We start from the raw sequence: 6022 nt of genomic DNA on the forward strand, positions 1-6022 counted from the left end.
CGAGATCTATCTATTCCATTTGGTATTTTTACCCTGCACAACCATCTCTCTCCAAGTTTGCACGGTGCGGGATAATGGGGTGCCATGTTTACCTTTGTTTAATTTTACCCCACAAGGTTATCTTACAACGAATAACATGTTGCGGGATAATGAGGTTCACTATTTGCTTCACTTAAGTGTTATCCCACAAGGTTATCTAACAATGAATAACATGCCATGGGATAACAAGATAAGCTCACACTTCTACCTTTATGTTATATTGCAAGGTTATTTTACCCTGTATAACATGCTACGGGATAAGTTGAGCAACATAACCTACGTGTTATTGAGATCTTCGTCACACTTTAGCGACTAGCTCGCAGAGTGTTTTTCCTTAAGTGTTTCTTGCTGTGGGATCATGGGGCGACTAACTCGTCGTGTTATTGACTTCATCCACCACAATGTACCATTACCCTGCATGGTCACTTATCTTCAACTATTCATGTTGCGGGATAGCAGGGGTCACATAACCATCGTGTTATTGACATCCCTGTCACATTTCCACAACAGCCTTTGGTCAATGTAGAGAGTTGACCCAAGATAGCGATAGCGATAACCTATGTGCTATTGACAACTAGGACTGATACTCCCTGTAACTGCATGTGATAACTTGCATGTTATTGACAACTGCAACTAACTTTTTCTGAGTCAGACCAAATTTCACAATACATTTTCAACACAATTGCCCATGTCCTCCTTGTCCATCTTCATTTCCCAATGACACTCTTCATGCATTCCTCTTGCATGTCCTTATGCATATAAAACAATGTTTATATGATGTGTTGTGTTATATAATGTTGCATCAACACTTATGCTCTTGGACAACCCTGTTTGCTTCATGCAATCATAACACAATGGCCTTGGTCCTTAAATCATCTGCAAGTGCAATATCAGACTCCATTGTCTTCTCTATCTAATTTGAGGCCATTAAATCCATGCAACCTCCATGCATGTACATTTAACCTGCATATCTCTGCTATCCTGGTGCAACACCATATGAGCTAATATGATCTTCCTATGGGGCACATCTTGCATCTCTCTCAACCTGAGACCATACCATCTTCTCTAGGACACCTTGATATTTCCCTCAAAATTATCATATGACATTGTTGCATCTTCATCTTCCTTTGGGGTACACATAATGTTGCATCTCTATAATTTTCCAACCTGATGCCTGCATGTCTCTACATCTCTAACCAATGGGAGTGAGGCTATCATTCTCTCCAACTGCACTTGCTTTCTATGGCACTTATCATTTTTGCATCTTTGTCCACTGCATCATCTCAACTATTGACATCAATCAACTCTACATTCTTGTTGCATCTTCATCAACTTACACATGTGCACATACATGTTGACATCAATTACAACTTCAATGCCAACACAAATGATTGAGCACCATATTCATATAAAGATCTAAAGGGAGTCATCATGATCAAAATGTGATGAGTGGTGTTGTAACAATGTTCGTCAAAAGGAAACCACATGATTCAAGCTTTTTGTTGACCCACCACGTAGGTAGACAAGTATCCCTCAACCCATTTATTCATAAACTTTGTTTGACCATTAGTCTAAGGGTGGTAATTGGAACATGGGTTAACTACTAGCTAACCTAAATAGGTCTTGCCAAAAAGTACTGATAAACATGTTTCCTTGTCATTGATTATATTTTTCAGCAACCCATGGAGTCTAAACACCTCCCAAAAAACAACTCAACAACTTGTGGCACCTTATGCTCTAATAACATAGAAAATAAATGTGCAAACTTGGTCAAATAATTAACTACCACAAAAATGCAATCTCTACACTACAACAATGATAGACCAATGATGAAGTCCATAAATATACTCCCATTTATGCTCTAGAATAGGTAATGGCTGAAACAACCCTATTGGAAAAGTGTGCTCTAACTTGTTCCATTGGCAAGTTAAATATTCATGTACATGTTTTAAGACATCATCCTTGAGATCCTTCCAAGAGAATCTCTCTCTAACCTATTTGTAAGTATTAAAATACCTCAAGTATCCTTCAAGAGGTGTATCATGGATGGCCCTTAAAATTTTCTACTTAAGTTTAGGATACTCACATCACATCACATGCAAATGGAATTTTAGGATACTCCACCAAGAGGTGAGCCTTCCAATTAGTTGAAATTTCTGCTAGAGAACAAACAATGGATTTCTTGGAAAGAGCATCGGCAACAACATTCTTTTTACCCTTAACATACTTTGTCAAAGTCACATATGTAAACCTTGCTAACCCATTCTTGTTATCTCTTATTCAAATCCTTTTTCTCTAAGTATTTCAAGTTGTTATGGTCGATTTTGACCACAAACTTCCCACGTACCAATTACTATTTAAACTTCACCAACACATGGATGATGGTGAGCATTCCCTTATCATAGATGGTATAGAGCCTCTTTATGTCTTTGAGCTTCCTCTATTGTAGGTGATGGGGTGCTTATTCAATATTAAGATTTCTCCAATTCACTCACTCAAAAATTGCATTCTAGCACAAAAGGTTGACTTAAAGTTGGTAGAGCCAAGACAAGACAAGAGCTCATCACCTCCTTAAATCGATCAAAATGATTGTTGAGCCTCATTCGTCAACCTAAAAGCCCCTTTCTTGGTGAGAACTGTTATAGTTGCACCTAACTACAAAAACCCCTTCACAAACCTCATATAATAGTTACACAAACTGAAGAAACCCCACAACTCTATAAGCGTCCTTAGTGGTGGCCAATCTAGTACTGCATGTATCTTTTCTTGGTGTACCCGAATACCCTGAGAACTTATCACATGCCCAAGTAAATAATCTATCATTCAAAACTCAAATTTAGAAGCCTTAGCAAACAAATACCGTGCCTCCATGGTGGCCATTACCTCTTCAAGATGCTTGAATTTTTCCTCCCAAGTCTTGTTGTATATGAGAGTGTGTCATTAAAGAATACCAAGATAAACTTTTGCAACTGTTTATCAAAATAATGATTCATATAGAATTTAAAGGTGGTAGTAGAATTAATCAACCCAAATGGAATGACCAAAAACTCATAGTGTATGTAGTGACACATTAAATTTGTTTTATAAATGTCTTGCTACCTAACTCTGGTATGATGATATCTTGAATGAAGATCAGTCCTTGAGAAGTACATTGATTCATGCAACTCATCCAACAATTCACTAGTCTTGGGAATAGGGTATCTGTACTTAATGGTCTTTTCATTTAGGACATGATAATCTATACGCATCCTCATGGTCTCGTTTTTCTTCTTTACTAAGACAATTGAAGAAGCAAAGGGACTCAAACTAGGTCTAATGCACCCCATATATAATTTCTTGATTGCCTTTTATATCTCCTCCTTAAACTTCTTAGGGTGTCTATGAGTAGTGATGATGGGCTTAGAGCCCTCCAATTATAACATTGTTTAAACCTCAATCTAGAGGTCTTCTTGGAGGAATATTTTTAAATACCAAATTGTGTTTGTCTAACAATGTCTGAATCTCCACATGATAGTGATCACCACTATCCATATGAACCTTGGAAGAAATAAAACACTATGTCACCCATGCCACAACATGATGCCTAAAATTAGTCTCCATTCTTTTTGCTAACATGATCCTAGGAGCACCATTGGACATACCTCTCAACACAACTTTCTTCACATCCACTTTGAACTTAAGCTCCATAGTTTGAAAGTTTTGAGAGTACTTTCCCAGGGAATGAAGCCATTGTATGCCCAATATAGCATTATTAATCCCTAATTCCACAACATAAAAGTCATTAGTAATAGTGTAAGTTCTAAGTGTAACACTCAACTTGGGTTTCCCTTGGGTGCATGCCATATTAAATCCACCTACTGCTATAACACTAAATCCTTCAAAATCTTCAGTCGTATTCCCCTCTTAGCTACTAGTGCTGAGTCTAAAATTGTGGGTTGCCCTACTATCTACTAATATTATCACTTGTTGCCCCTACAAGACTCCACACATTGTGAAAGAATTAAATCCTTGCGTACCGGATAGGGTAGCAATAGTTCCATCTTCACCCCCTTAGGTGAATGCTCTTCTTCTCTCAATTGTTAGTCACTGGAATCACTATGTTCACTGCCCTAAATCTGTTTTGCCTTTTCTTCTTCATCACTGTTAGAGACTACCTCAATATAATGCACCTTACCCTTCCCTAGACACGTGATCTGGTTCCCAAGGCTTCTTTTTGTAGACACTTAAATTTGCCTAATCAATTTAGTCAAATTTATTTTCTTTAGCCATTTAATTAATTAAATATTTGAATTAATTAAGCTCGCCCCTTGAATTAATTAATTTAATTAATTAATTCTCCCCTTCCAATCCCTTGAATTAATTAATCTAATTAATTAATTCCTTCCTTTCCAATGATTTGAATTAATTAATTCCCCCCTTTCCAATCCATGAATTAATTAATTCCCCTTTTCATCCCTTTTATTTGAATTAAAATTCAAATATTCCCTTTTAGTCACATGTCTCCTAACTTATAACGACCTAACTAACCCCCTTCTAACCTAACCCCCAATCTAACCTTTGGGTTCTAACCAATCTTATCTTCCCAAACTAGTCTTATCCTAAACTCCCCTCACATGTGTGTGGACACACATATTCCCTAATTTCCTTAATTTTAGGAAATTGAAGCATATTTTGGGTGGCTTCCTCCCAAAATAGACATGTGTCCTTGAGGACACATCTAAAACCCCTTTTGACACTTGTCCTTCCTTACTAAGTGTGGAATCTTATTCCACTTGTCATTCCTGGGATTGCCACTTGTTGCATTTTCCCAATCCCTTCCTCTCCTTCTTCTCCTATTTAATCTCCCTCGTTTTCATTGAAATGATCCACTTCATTTACACAATGCAAATTTTCATCCATACTTAGCACATCCATACTATCATAATGCCAAAATCCACCTTCATATCCAATCATGCCATCTTTGCATCTTGAATCCAATCAACATAATCACATCATGGAGCTATATCAAGCACAATCTACATCAAAGACAACACATCCGAACATGGGAAAATCAAATCAAAGTTGGTAAATGAGGTTTGCATTCACTTGTTTTATTATTTTATGCTTCATTTATTTCTTTTTAAATATCCCAATCTTGAGGTTTTTGAGTTAATGGCTTGCTTGGTTGATTCCCTTGTTGTTTCAATCGTTTATTCATAGCACACATATTTACCTCACGCATTTTTTGGCACACCTAGTGGGACTCACTTCATGGGTCGATCCAATGGTTTTATGAGTGATCATTTTGCAAGTATTTTTATGCTGGGAGGCAAAACATTGTGTCACCATTAACCTAATCTTTGTAGGTTTTCGTATAGCTGCACCCAGTTTTAACCAATTCACAATCACTTTGATAGAAATTCGCATTCGTCTTGTTAGAAATTTGCATTTGCCCTAACGTAAATTCGCATTCGCCCTGACAGAAATTCGCATTCGCTTTGACAAAAATTCGCATTCGCCCTAACAGAGATTCACATTCATTTGTTAAAATTGAACTTTAGGGCTTTTTAAAGATTCCATCATATTCTGTGTCGCCTCTATTTTCTTTGTTTTTGTCCTTTTCCAGAACTTAAGAAATTTTAATCAGGGCAGAATATATGAGTAATTTTGTGAAATTTTCTAACTATGGCTCGAAAAATCAAATGTAAAATTGCAAGTTCTCACGAGTAGGTAGAGTGTAGGAGATCGTAGAAGGAACAAGGACAAATCATCAATGCGGAATCGATCATTCACGAAACAAAGGAACAAATAAAAAACCTTGCAACATGCCCCCAACCATGCTTTGATTGTCCTAACCCTAATTTCTCAAAAATCCATCATTTTGTTTTTTGCAGAGTTGAGAAATTTTATTTTTTTGCTATTTTGCTAACTGATGAGCATTTGCTTAGACAGAAATTCACATTCACTTAGACAGAAATTTAGATTCGCTTAGATGTTAGTTCGC

The sequence above is a fragment of the Cryptomeria japonica genome, chromosome 10 (genome assembly GCF_030272615.1).
Source record: "Cryptomeria japonica chromosome 10, Sugi_1.0, whole genome shotgun sequence".
Lineage (NCBI taxonomy): Eukaryota > Viridiplantae > Streptophyta > Pinopsida > Cupressales > Cupressaceae > Cryptomeria > Cryptomeria japonica.